Source organism: Melospiza melodia, chromosome 9 (assembly GCF_035770615.1).
Source record: "Melospiza melodia melodia isolate bMelMel2 chromosome 9, bMelMel2.pri, whole genome shotgun sequence".
In the NCBI taxonomy this organism is placed as follows: Eukaryota; Metazoa; Chordata; class Aves; order Passeriformes; family Passerellidae; genus Melospiza; species Melospiza melodia.
In genome coordinates this window covers 6,969,410-6,983,815 of record NC_086202.1, presented here as the reverse complement: position 1 = coordinate 6,983,815, position 14,406 = coordinate 6,969,410, and the positions used below count along the sequence as shown (strand labels likewise).

Here is a 14,406-nt window from a genome sequence, read left to right as displayed (position 1 = left end):
CCCAGTGGAAAGTGTCCCTGCCCATGGCAGGGTGTTGAAACAAGATGATCTTCAAGGTCCTTTCCAACCCCCCAAACTACTCTGTGTTTCTAAGGTGCATTTTCCAACCTGTCTTCAGCTATCAGCCTTGAAAAGTTATTTTTATCTCTGTGTGCAACTCAGAAAATTCTCTGTGACAGGATACACATTTTAGTATCTCAGAGAGCAGTGAATAAATATCCAGAGCAATACTGACATCCATCCAATGAAACCACTAACTTGGGTGGTGTCCTACCAAGAATTAATTCTAGTTAATTAAAAAAAAAAAGACCCTTCCCAACCCATCACCATCCAGCACTGCCTTCATGTCTCCTCCTGTAAATACCCAGCTAAATAAAATAATTCTATAATGCATCCTGGATCTAATGCCAAAACTTCTCAGCAGTTAGTGAAATGACTGCTAAAAGCAAATGAAATTAGGATTTTTGTAACATTATACTATCTACCCCATCTGAACCGCAAGGTGTTAAAATATATTTGTCTATGTGGGAGCTTTTGTATTTTGTTGAGTTAGTGTTTCCATGGTGAAAAAAATGTGCATGTGTAACAATTTTTACAGCTGTGTTCTGAAGAACAGTAAATGCATGGATATTCCAGGATATTTAAAAATCCCTTATCTCTAAAGCACTGTGTGATTGGTTGATCTGACAGAAACAAAAGCATCTGTTCCGAGCCAAAGAATGGGGAAAGGGTTCCAAGGAACCTGATTTGGAACCATGACACTGAAAAATGATGCTTAGACTGTCCTGGATAGGATCAGGGTATTTGGAATAGTTCTAGAATTAGAATGACTTAGAATGTCTTATTATGGTTTCTGCAACAAAAAAACATAATCAAATAATGTTCTACATAGCTCAAGTTCCAGCTTTATCTCCATGTTTACTAAGGATCCTTATCTCTGTCAAACTACATGCTAGGACAAAAACACAGCTAAACAGTATGCACTAAATAAACACTTAAATTCTTGCCAATTTACACACCAAATTAAACTGAGGAAGCTGACTTAGAATCCAAATTAAATAAGTCCTCAAACGAAACAGTATTTAAAATAATCTTTTTCTAAATATGATGCAAACTTCTTGAATAAAAATTCTTGTATTTACTTCTGAGCTGAATATTAACCTGGAATATGGTTCGGATAATTTCAATAAATATGTATAGACTAAATCTGAACACATTAGGATTTCTGACTTAAGTCCTAACCTAAGTAATTGGCAAAGAACACCTTGTGCATTTTTAAGGTGATCAGAAGTTGAAGGGAAAACAGAGAAGGCTCCCAAACCATTACAGAATTAGCAAAATTATGAGATCAGAAGATATTGTATTATTAATGAAATCATGTCCATTATCACATTAGCTCCAATTGCTGGTTTAGCAGACTTAATTTAAATTAATCCTTCTTTTCATCTAAACAGATGCAAGAGTTTATTTTCTGCGGCTTCCTGCAATGCCTAATCTGTTTAGCTCTTTCTGTTCTTCAGTAAATGATCAGCAACATTGTAGATTTTGACAAAATGCAACCAAGGATTAACCTTTAAGTGTCAAAGAATGCAGACTAAAAGCAAAGTCCAGAACATTTATAAAAACTTTGCTGATGCAGTGTGGATATTTCACTGATTGAGTGTTCAGCTGAATCTGATTTTCTGACAGATCTGGAGAGCAGGACCAAGCTCATTATTTAATTAGAAAGATCAGTTAATGGCAGCTGGAAGGCCATCAGTCTATTCTGAATTTCTGAGAGCCCCTGCCACACATTCCTACTCAGGACTGGATAAATGAACTTTGGGGAACTGCTAAAAAAAGCCAGACATGGACCAACAGAGTCCCAGATAATCAGCTTCAAGCCAGCAGCTAAAGAAGGGTGAGTGCTGGACTTCCCAGTCCAAGCCACTAAGGTGGTACTCAAAAACAAAAAATAATTCAGCAGCCACACAAAATCTTCTCTTTTCTGTTCAACTTTTCATCTGTATATAATTCAGCTACATAAGGCATCAGTAAAATTTTCTGCTTCACACATTATGGACCTTGTTCGTTTCCCCAGCGAAGGAGATGCAGAGCAGTGGATTCTGTCTAACCCAGGTGCCATAAACAATGGATAAAGTAGAGTGGGCTTTGTCACCAGGGAGAATTTAACAGGACAAGTAAATCAGGAACCTGGGAATCAGGGTGTGGGGCTGTGCAGCACAATGCCCAGAAATGCTGTCACACCAGGGAAGGGGGGACATTTCTGAATGTGCCTCATGTCACCAGTTCTGTGTATGGAAAAGAAACAACTTTTTAAAAATGAAGAAATAAGGATTCAAGCCCCAAGTCCGCCATCAGAAATCATTTCAGGTACATTCTGCATTACTTTGGAGTGATGGCTACAAAAGCAAAGGCTTCACCAGAGAAGTTGCACTTTCCAAATCTTCTCAGACCTCACTCCCAAGTGACTGGATCTCTCTCCTACAGCTGTTTCACAAACCAAAGAATAAGCAAAGGAGCATCTGTAAGAACATGCCTGAACACCTGTCTGTGTTATATCCCAATCATAAGTAAATTTGTATTGCTGTCCTGACAGAGTGGCCACAAACCCAACACAAACTCTTCCCACAACTTTCTGAATCAACAACAGGATCAATACCATTCCCCATTTCAGATCAGAGTTCAAGTATTTTAGTAAGTGCTTTCACAATAAAGACATCAGTGAGTCCCAGCACAGCCTTTTCCAAACTCCCAGCTGAGAGTGGTGCAGGACACCGCCCTGGCTCAAAAGGAAAGCTGCAATAACTCTTTTTCATTTGTGTAATGCACATCCACTGCTCCAAATGCCAAATCATCCCAGCACTCAGATATTTGTAGGCTGCTGATCCAGGTGCACAGGGGAAGTTGGATGCATTAGACCTACTAAAAATGTCACTACTGCAGCTGATCTTTGTGGCTCCAATAAATCCGTGTTAACTGAACTCACCATGAACACACTGAACGTGTCACAAATCAAACACTGCAAGTATCTCATGGCCCTTTGTCTGGAATTTCCAGCCTCCAGCATGTGGTAAAGGTGAATGCTGCTGTGTGTATACACACTGCTCTGCTCTCAGTCAGGTTGTGGGTAATACCAAAATCTTAGCCAAATTCTTTATTTCCCATTCAGGCACTACATCTGGATTTAAAATTTAGGAAAAAAAGAAGGGAAATAAAAAGGAAACAAGGATGTATTAAACCAAACACGGGTATGGATTAGCCATCAGGCAACGAAAGAATGGAATAAACCCATTATGTTTCATTCAAAAGATTTGAGCATCAAAATAATTTTGACCCAAGCAAACCTTCCTAATGGTATTTGCACAAGAAAAGAAGGGTTTACCATATTGCTATTAGCTGGCAACTGCTGCACTGATGAAGAAAACCTTATTCAGCTTTTCCTATTGCTGAGATTTTCCTTTGCATTAGGAACAAAATGTCAGAGCTTCCAAATGCAATGTGAAAACCTAGAGCATTTTACTGTAAATACAAAGATGGCCTTTTAAAATAATTACAGAACAATAAAAAAAGAGATGGAGAGAAGCAAAAAAAAAAACTTAAAATATTCTTATGCATAATAAAAAGATCCCATATTTCATAGCAGAAGTAAGAACCTTCTGTTCCTACTGAAACCAATGGAACCACTGTTATGACCATCAATTAAAGTCCTTTGTTTTAAAATGCCAGCAGGCATCCAGCTGGTTTGCTGAAGACTGCAATACACTTCTCTTCCAAGAATACAGCCATAACTAATCTCTGATACAAATCCAAGTTTCCTGATACCCTTTCATAATATCTGGTCCCCCAAAGAACTGGAATTCATTGCACTGATACCAATTAGAGCACAAGGATTTCCTAAGTAACAAAAAAATAAATAATCTCCCAATACTTTGCACGGAATTCTAAAAATAAGACATGTTTGTCATTACAACTTTGACCTTTTCCATTTATTGCTTCTATATTGTCTCCCATCATGATCACGCTTTGACTAGAGGGATTACATTTTGACTACCCTATGAACTCTTTCTAAGGTAATTTTAAGATTTTACCATTATTGTTAAGAGTATCAAAAACCAACCCCAGTTTCATCCCATCACTCGCTTTGTGGACAATATTAATTTTCCTGAGCCTCAGCAGCAATGGGAGGCCAAAAGACGCCACCACTTTTCTGTGAACTTAATTTGAGGTGAAAGAAACACGCAAGAACTCGCAGTAACCTCCTGAAAATGCCACATGGGCTATGTTCACTCCTCCTCTATCTGACAGGACATAGGCTAAAATACTTTACTTACAATTCATCGGATCTCTCTAATGCTTGGTAAGATGGACTAAAGCTGAGCAATCACACTCACTGGGTGTGTGATGCCCCAGCAGCTCCTCACCAACAGCTAAGGGTGTCCTTAAGCTGCCTTCAACTCAAACCCTTCCACCCTCTACACTGCAAGGTCCCAAATCCAGCTCCACCCTGAATGCCCTGACAGATTTCCAGCTTCTGTGATCAGCCAGCTCCCTTCTCCCTCCCATTTCCTTCCCCACGCCCTGATGGGATTGCAGTGTGCTCAAAACCTGCTCACACCCCAGAGCCTGGGGTGAGGGGAACTCACCAGCAGTGCCCTGCAGGGATCCCTCTCTTCCCACAGCCATGCACTACTGCCAGGAGACACAACTCTGATCCTGGTTTACCTCCAGCAAAAGGCAGCAGGGGTTATGTTGTGATAAAGGTGGGTTAACAACAGATCTGGCAGCTCAGAGTGGTAAAAGACAATTCTCCGTGATTTCCCTAAACATTTCCTGACACAGTTCTGTAAGAGACACCTTCAGTGCACACTAACTAAACTTCTCTCCCTTCAACAAGCTCTTCTTTGAACTTGCTTCCTTCACAGTTCTTGCACTATTTGCAAGCACTGCTTTCCTGTACCTCTCACCTCCTCCCTCGCTGCTTCCAGGAACAGGTAAGGAACAGAACACAAACCCCAAGATGTACAGAACTCAGGTGAAAAGAAACCTTCCTGGAAAAGGTTTCCTGCTGCTTCTCCTCCATCATCATGTCTGCCCTCATCCACCTCCTCCACTTGGCTCACTGCAAGGTTGTCAGGAATGGCACTACTGAGATTATGCTCTAATTCCCTGACCATGCTCATAAAACAGAACGTTTGTGATGTTAATCACTCTCTTTGAGAAAATCACCATTTCCCAGCTCAACTGGACTGGTTCACTGCTTTTTCTTTTTAAAAAACAAGATCAAAATATTACAGTTATAAACATGTTTTACTACAAGTTTCTATTTAAGAACCATGTCAAGATACAATTGTATCCTGGAAAGAATGCAATCCTACATTTCTCAATCAAGGTATTCAAAGAATCACTGTTCAGCTTTTCAGACTGTGCATCCAGCACACAGGAATAAGAACATTTTGGGGGGAATTTGTTCACTTAGAAGGCAAAAAGGTTATTTAGTTTTCAAGCGTTCCTAGATTCAGGAACAGCATCTTGCAGTGCATCAAGCTGGATGAATGTAGTGACACCTTTTTCTTAAAACATGAATTGGGAAAAAAATTTGAATATGTTTGTCTTCATTTTGACAATCTTCTGGAAGGCTTAACATGATTCACACATTTACACAGCCTTGACAAGAGAAAACCAACCACTCTCATCAATTCACAGGGAAAAAAAAAGGATAAGCAGGGGGCAGGGTAAAAAGAAAAGTCAAACTAGAATAGCCATTACTTACAGTAGTCAGCATGAGTGATGCTGTATATAAATCCCTTCATATTCTTCAAGGCTATTAAACCCAGTTTTGTTCAAAGATGGAAAAATAAAGGAACAGTAACTATGACAAAATGTCAAATATAGGTATCACATTTGAAAAGTCATTAGCAAAGTCATCTATGAAACCATATTCTATGGCTATTGATTTATCTCCTGAGCAATATTTCATTGCTGTATCAAAAACCAGATTTCCTTTCTTTTTATTTGATGGTCTCGAAAACAGTTACCAGGCTTAAAGAAAAGCTTAAAGAAAAAATACCTTATGGGAAAAGAAGAAATTACCTGATGAGTATTTGCAGAGTAGATCACAAAATCACGGAGTCACCAACCGAAATCCACTTCCAGAGGTTTTTATGCTAACACCCATCAGGGTCATGCTCAAGTGCCATGACAGTGCATGCACAGACCACAGTGACCAGCCAAAAAACCACTGCAAATTTACACTGTCACGGTGACAAGCCCCTGGCACCACCTTCAAAGGAGTTCCTGTGGCCAAAATTGTAACAGAAGAGTAGCTGAGTAAGCAAGAGAGCTCCTACAAAAGGTGATTTTTGAATGCAGCACTTGCACAGTGCCAGCACTGCTGGAAGTGGCATGCCCTGCCGTTCTGATTACTGTCAGTGCTCTGCTCAGGTATCCATGGAAACTTGAGAAATAGATGTTAAATTTGCTGGATCTGTTTGGCATCAGGGAATGGGACTAGCTGCCAGTCAGCCCAGTCTAATCACAGGTATTCTGATCTTTAATCATGGAGAAGGCATCAAGAGTCCTCAAATGATGGTAAAACTGACCACATGGTCACATTTCCCAAACAATGACAAAAGGAGGGGCAAGGATGCACTGAGAAACTGTTATTTTAATGGTGTTATTATCTCTTGAGAGAGAAAAATATCCCAATCCCTGTAATGAGGAAAGAGACAGTCAAATATTCACTCTTCCAGCCTCACAGGGAACAGGAGAAAAAAGAAAGCATGGATACAAATGCACATAACCTCACAGGGACAGGTGGACACAGAGTACTCAGGACTGTAACACCCTTTGAGAGAAACTGCTTCAACCCCAGAGATTGGTCCTGAATAGCACTGAGAAGCAGGGATGTATCCAGAAACGGACAAACTGAAGTTGTGTTCCCAGATCATTGCCTCTGGGGGAAGGAAGTAGCAAAGGGAGAATAATTTATCTCTACTTCCTTGCCCAAGGAAACTAGTGCAGGTTGGGCAGGCTCCTGCAATAGGAGCTGATTTTCTTCAGAGAGAGAACGGGGATTAACTCCTTCAGATGACATGGAATTGCTATAATTGAACTACATTCACATCCACACTTTTCTGGACTCCAACTGGTAATGATTACTAGAAATCTCTCTCAATATTCCTCAGAAACTACATCTGCAGAGCACAGCCTGAGAGTGTTGGGTTAAAAGCTAAAGGCAAAACCCTCTCCAGGTCTCCCATTCCTGCAGATGTAGGTACCCTTGGAACTGATCCATGTGCTCAGAGCCTGCAGATCTGTAACACCAGTGAGGCAGGGCAGGGGAGCACCAGCCCAGCGCCCAAAGCCCCTCTGCTGTCCTTGACACACCCTCGTGCACTCCCGGGTGAAGAACAAAGCACTCTAGGCTTTCTGGCCACCATATTCTGAGGAGATTTGTTTATTTATTTGCTTACTTCTCAGAAATGACTGCATTTCCCTCTTCATTTAAATGACAACGTTTCTCAAATCCCTCTGAGACAGCCTTTGAAGGAATTTCCTGTTTTAATACTGATTACTGACACAGATCACCACTGCCATGCTAATTTTAAAGCACTGCAAAGTCGCTGTTTTAATAGCAGTTCTAGCAAAATTTTAAACTTGATTTTGTTTATTTTAAATGCATATCACTATGATTCTTAACAGCACAGCACACGGGCCAGAGCTGACACATTTTGAATAATGAGAGCTAAGCAATATATATCAACAAATATCAAAAATGTGCCTGGTCACTGAGAAAAGGCAGACTGGATGTAGTGACCCAGGAGGCAGGACACTTGTCACAGCGAGGGAGGGGAAGCCTGTGGATCTGTCACAGGCATTTCAGATCACCGAGGCTCAGCCTTGGCAGCAGCATCCCCTCAGTGCAACGCCAACATCTGTGGCCTTACAGCACCAAACAGCTGCACACTCTGCAGTGGAACATCTGAGAAGCAAGTGTACCATTTACTGCCACTGCCCACGGAGCTCAGAGCTCATCCCTGAAACAGACTCCAAGCCCTCCTGGCACCTCTCACACTGCAGAAACACCAACCTGAACCAACCTGGAGCTTCACCCATCCTCCTCTTCAACCAGCCAGCTTGTTTAATAGAAACGTGACAAGTGCCACACAAGAGCTGAGTAATTGTGTAAGAAATCATCTATGGATGGACAAAGATTTCACTAAAGCTGCATAAAGAAAATATCAACAGCTAGTTCACCTAAGGAAAACAACAACAACAAAAAAGGAACAGATGCAAACTCCCCAGAAAGGTCATGCTGCTTCAAACCAAATTAAGGTCATGACTGTTCTCATCCTCCTAATTGAAAGTTGCATTGTTTGCGTGCATTGTTTTTATTCCCTTCACGTTTTCCATTATCATTTACTGGGAGCCAGCACAGTTTTTTTTTTAATTTAAAAAGGTAATTTGCTTCTTCACAATACCTACAGACTAAAACAGCCACAGGGAGAAGTTTCTAAAACCGTAACTGGTGTGCTCTTTGAAGTCAAATACTTGTGAAATCCCATCTGACATATCATCAAAAGGCAGAACCAATTCAGAAAACTGACACAATGGGATCTTTAAATATTATTGTTTTAAAGTTAAAAGTATATTCTTGAGATTTTTTTTTTAAGAAAGGGATGGTTGCTTTGTGAATTTATAGAGAGAACAGGTGAAATCATAATAGAAGGAAGAAAAAATTAATTAATCCCCTGGAACAGCTTAGAAGAATAAGTAACTGGAAATTTTAAAATATTTGACCAGATCTGTAACTTTAAAAGGAAAAAAGAAAAGAAATCCAGACTTAATTGCAACAGCAGATATGATGTCCAGAAGGGGCCTAAAAAATTTCAACAGCCTTGCCATGAAAGTGGGAAAAGTTGTCCATGGCAGGTCACATCAACTCAACCAACAAAAGAAGCATTGGCAGAAGAAAAGCACAAGTCAAGTCCCATATAACCCAAAGCAGCAGTGACACAGTTAGAAAACAAAACACGGCCTAGACCCTGACATGTTCATGAAGGGATCAGGTCTTTTATAGCAGAGACAGCATTCTGGCCTTGCTGCACAGGCCTGCCCTCCCAGAGGCTGCTCTAACTTGAGCTGACATCCAAGGCTGCAGCATCCTCTTCCCGCTCCTGGTGACAGTGGCATTTGTCAGAAACCCTGGTCACTCCCCGTGGACCAGGATAAAGCCCCTTTACCCAGAAATGCACCAGCTGAAAATGCCTCTGGACACATCAGACCTCTTGGGGTTTCTCTACAGCTGATTGAAGCTTTGGGGAGGCTTTGTAGGGACAGAGCAGGGCAGATCTGTTGAGCACCAAGTGCTGTCCCCATGGGAGTGAACCAAACACTCAGACTGAAAGCTCACAGGGTGCGTGTCATGAAGGAAAACTTGTCAGCTCAACCAGCATTACCCAATTACCAGCCAAAGGCTTGAAAAATGCCAAAAATCAGTATAATTAGAAGCTTTACATGCAGTAGCTCCTGGGTATGAACAGTTTCACTAAGCAAGCTGCAGATACCGCAGTGCTGTGCTAAGTGGAGCTATAAAGATGATGGGCAGGCACTGCATACAGCACTCAGCTATTTTACATACAGACATTTCCTTTACACGTTGTACTGTGCTGCAAGAAGTGGCTGCAGCTTCAATACTGTCAATACAACACACACTAAATCACACTTTATCCCTCAAGCCTTTTTTCCCCCTGACAGCCTCTGCATTCCAGCGCATGGAAAGAACACAAAGATTTCTGGCATCACAAATCATTGCTTTACTACCTGGTCTTCTGTCTTCTTACCAAATCCCTCCTGCACAGATTCTCCCTATGTCACAAGTTACTTCATTTCAGTATTGCATTGCACCAACCTTGCAACCTGGCAGAAAAAAAAAACGTGATACCCTGTCATCTGAAAGACAAATGAACCTGTCAGTCTATTCTTCCCTTTGTCAGCTGCATGCTAGAAAATTGTTACAGGGTACTTCAAACCAAACAGACATCAGAGATTTCATTTAGGAAGCATTGAGAGAACATTTAGATGTTGGGAGGCAGAAGAACCCAGTGGAGCATCTTGAGGATTCGACTAGTTTCTAAGTAGTGTTTCCTGGTTTAGTTTGGGGTTTTTTAATGGACACTTTATGACTCTATTATTCCGCTTACACTGAAATTAAGCTATGCCATTCTAAACGCTCCCCAAATCCTACCATAATCAAACTTAAAAGTTTAAGTTTCCCCATACATTTCTGCCAGTGCCGTTGGCTCAGCACTGCAGTTTCCTCAAGTCTGCAGATTACAGTGAGGAAGAAGGCATGGAAAGATGGAATGAAATCAGGCTGAGTCTGCATTTCCCTAGGGGTTATTCACCCATATCATTTGTATCCTAGGAACCCTCTTCCCTCCCCCAGCTCCGTTCCCACACAAGGAGAGCCCACCCCGTCCTGCAAAGGCTGTGTTGCTCCTATCGGGCAGGGTAACCCCAAACGATCAAACCCATCCTTGTTCCAGGCAAAAACAAGATTCAGCTCAGCTCGAGTCAAGTCTGCAGAATCAGAGACATGAGACATGTAGCCCCTTAACGTGGTAAAACGGCACCGGTGGGGGTTTCCCCACCCCTACACCTCGCCTGGTGCCCGGAGCTGCGCCAGGATGCTCAGGCGCTCAGCCAGACAGCGCCGGCTCTCCCACCCGGCTGCCAGGTCTTTCTTTCCCAGTGCATCAGGCTTCTCGCTATACAGGGGGGCTGCCTCTATGTCAGCAGCAGCCCCCGAGCTCCAGTCCGAGCTCTCCTCCCTCTGGCCGCTGCCAGGAAAGGGAGAGACCCCGACCCGCGGGGTTGCGGAGCCACAAAGGCCCGTCCGGCGGGGATGCCGCAGCGCCCGGCGCCGGCCAGGGCGCCCGCCCCGCCTCGCCTCGCCCGGCCGTGCCGCCGCATTGTTTTGTCACCTGGGTCCCCCCGCGGTGCGGCACCGGCTCCCCGGGCACCGCACGTGGAGGAGCGGCGGCGCTGCCCGGCTCCGGGCGGGGGTTCCGCACCGAGCCGCCGCCTCCCTCAGCCGGCCCTGCCCGCGGGGCATCCCCCGAGCCGGGCACCGCCGGCCCGGCCCGGCCCTGCCCTGCCCCGCCCGCACGGCCACAGCCGGGACATTGTCTGCCGCCTCCCGCCTCCCCTGCTCCGGACGGGGCTCCCTTCTCCTCCACACCGCTTCCCCCCATGAGCCGGAGGGAAGCCGGCAGCGCTCCTGCATTGCGGCGGGGGCCCCTCACCTGCGGCACCGCTCTCCGCCTCCGACATGGCCCGCTCCCGCCGCGCTCGCCGGGGCACGGGCCGGCGGCGGAGCTGCGCTGCCCACCCCGGGGGAGGCTCCGCTGCTCGTGTAGTCCCCGCCCCGCTGCGCCTTCCTGCGGCCGGTGCGGAGCCGAGGGGGAGCGGCCGGGCCGGCGCTGACGGCTTCCCGCGCCGGCTGCGGGGCTGCGCCGCCCCTCCCCGCCCGCTCCGCAGCCGCACAAGGACGGCACCGCCGGGGGGGCCGCCTGCGAGGGCCGGCCGGCCCCAGATGCGGATTTCACGGCCACCGAAGCGGAAAGCCGTCCGCGGTACAGCCGCAGAAAGAGACCCCTGTCTGTGGCCGGGGGTGACAGCCCGGCTCGGTGATGGGGTCCTGCAGGGATGCAGCGCGAGGAGGCTGCGGAGGTTACCCCAGCTGTTCCCCCGATCGTCAGGGGTGTGGGTGCAGCTAACCCGGACAGGCATAAATCACGGACCGGTCCCCTGATATCATGTATTACGGGGTGGCTTATACGGCATGGGAATTCTTTATATTTGTCTTCAGAGTGAGCTCTCCCACATGGTTCTGCAGTGCTGTCAGGCCAAGAACTTCTTGTTTCCAGTGATTTTTAGGTACTTGTCTCCAGGACCTGGGAGAGAGACACCCCTACTGTCACTCGATCCAGGATGAAGTTTAAGAGTTATCCAAACTAAGTAACAAACCATTACAAACACAAGAGAACAAAAATAAGGCTGGTAACCTCCCACAAGCAATCCTCAAGCCAGAAAAGGTTTTTTCCTCTTGTCCACCCGTGCTTCTTGGTGTAATTCTCCTTTACTTTCCAGCCTCAGCAGCCATTCGCCTTTTGAAATCAGTGCTAGTATTTCACGTGAAATAAATAAGGGCATTCACTGCAAGCACGGCCTCGGGGCGGTCTCCTGGGCTCAGGAGGTCACTGATATCCAGGACAGTGTAAAATCCACCCAAAATTCTCCCAAGCCCCCTCACCAAAGCTGTTGCTCACACAAGGTGGGATCTTTGTGAAGCCCTTGAGGACCATGGAATTTCGAAGCAAAGCCCCAGCACTGCAGGTGCCTCTCAGCACCTCCCTTTATTTGCTCCCTGGTTTCTTGCTCTAATGGCATTTGCTCTGCTCTCTGTGAGCTTTATTGCCCCTGAGGACTGAAGGTGTGGCACAGAATTTAAAGCTGTAAATATCTTCACATCTGCACACCTGAGTCATCTCAAAAGCCTTCACCCACCCTGCACACACTTAAAAGACTGTTTCATCCTGAAATCCCATTGTCTCATCCAGGGAAAATGCAGAACTCATTTCTCCCGCCTCCCAAAATCAGCTGCACAAACGGGATTTTCTAAATGCTGGGACAGCAGCTCATTCCTCTGCTCTCATGGGAGAAACCTTCTGTCCTTGGGGACACTCAGTAACTCCCACGATTTCCAAAGGCAAGGACAGCGTGCAGTGGGACAGGGGCGCTGGAATTGCAGCTTCTTGCTCTTCCCTTAGCTCCACAAAGCCAGGCAACAAAGGGGAACATCTGGCCAAGAGTCAGCTTTAATTACCTATTCAGAGTCAGGCTGAATATTTATGCTGTCATTAAACAGCCTCGGAAATAAGAAACCAAACAACTCTAATACTTGGTTTCCTGACAAGAGACTTAAATAGCAGAAACTTTTGCTTCAGATTAAATGCACTTCAATAGCAATTAATGGTAGGCTTTAAACGAGTATTGAGGAAATTAACAAAGGCAGAGGAAAAGAAAAGAAGCAACCAAGAAGCTTGTAAATACACACCCAAATCATATACTTTCTGGGAAATAAAATGTAGTACTCAGGCTAGTTTTTTGTGATCCCTCAAGCAACAAGACAACACACAAAAATAGCATTTACTGGGTACAGACATCTGAGTGCCACGGCAGTGACTACATTATTCAATATCAAGCCAGGTTGCCTAAGTTACACACTCAGCTGTAGGTGTTCTGAATAATGCAGAAGGAGAATATTTGAAGGCATGTGACTGACTGCTAGTTTCAGAAATTAGACCCTTTTCCAGAGAGCTTAGTATGTCCTTTTAAGACCTAATGAGAGGAACCACATTAAAAAAAAAAAAAAAGGCATTTGAAGTAAAATTAGATTCTCAATCTGAAATATTAAATTAAGAACTAAAGCCTCTTTAATTTTGTTTTATAAAGGCAAAAAATCATAGAAAAATAAATTATAGAACAATAAAATACCGGAGTTTTTTCTCTTGTCATCTCTCTCTCCTGGAAATGAAAGAAAAAGTACATTTCATGTGAAAGAAAAACACTTTTTGAAAAGGTCACTGTCTCAAGTGAGCCTGCCCTGGGGCTTCATTTTTATTATTTACTCCATAGGAAGTTTGTCATTCTTATGGTTCTTTTGCAAGGTTGTTTGGAATCTGTGTGATTTTAAAGGTTATCTTATAAGCACCACAGAAAATGAGTCAAAATATAGTGATCAAAATGTAAAATGGATGGTCAAACTTTGAAAAGGAGCCACGAGTAGTCATCTACATGCTCTGAACACCTGCTCTTACAGACGCCTTAGCCTGTCCCTTGCACAAGAGTCAGGTTTTGTGTGGGTCTGGAAAGAGTTCCTTTCCTTCTCAGGAAGCTGACATCAGCTGGCTTAGTGCACTGCAGAGGAGGAGCAGCAGAAAGGAAGAACCTTTTTTTTGACCCTGAAACATCAAAGTGGTTTTGTGTCAGACAGCCAAGGCACCCATCAGTGTTCAACTCAAGCACCAGCTCAGTTGTTATGGTGCCACTCTGAGCATGGAGAAAAGCAAGATTTCTGCAGGAGCTTGGGGCAGTGTCTGCTGGTAATCCCCCCTTGTATCTGCTTGGGAATGAACACCTCTGAGGAGCAATCAAGCAGTGATTTAATACTCTGTACTCTTTGTCTGCAGCCTGGGTGATCCCCAGAAAGCTGCAGCCTCAATCCATTCCATTCACCACACAAAGGGCTCAGATACACTGGCATAAACTGACAGGACAAGACAAACAACAGCTTCTTAACCTAGCCCTGATTTTAGCAGAGCTACCACATGCATGTTG

At 44.4% G+C, this 14,406-nt stretch overlaps 1 protein-coding gene across 1 annotated transcript in view; it reads right to left on the bottom strand.

The window, feature by feature from the left end:
- The window catches only part of HSPA12A (heat shock protein family A (Hsp70) member 12A), a 52,635-nt gene extending 41,229 nt beyond the window's left edge, over positions 1 to 11,406 (bottom strand). The window contains exon 1 of the mRNA XM_063163135.1: positions 11,310 to 11,406. The gene's annotated coding sequence lies outside the window, so the exon portion shown is untranslated. The remainder of the gene's footprint in view (positions 1 to 11,309) is intronic.
- Positions 11,407 to 14,406: the final 3,000 nt, after the last annotated feature.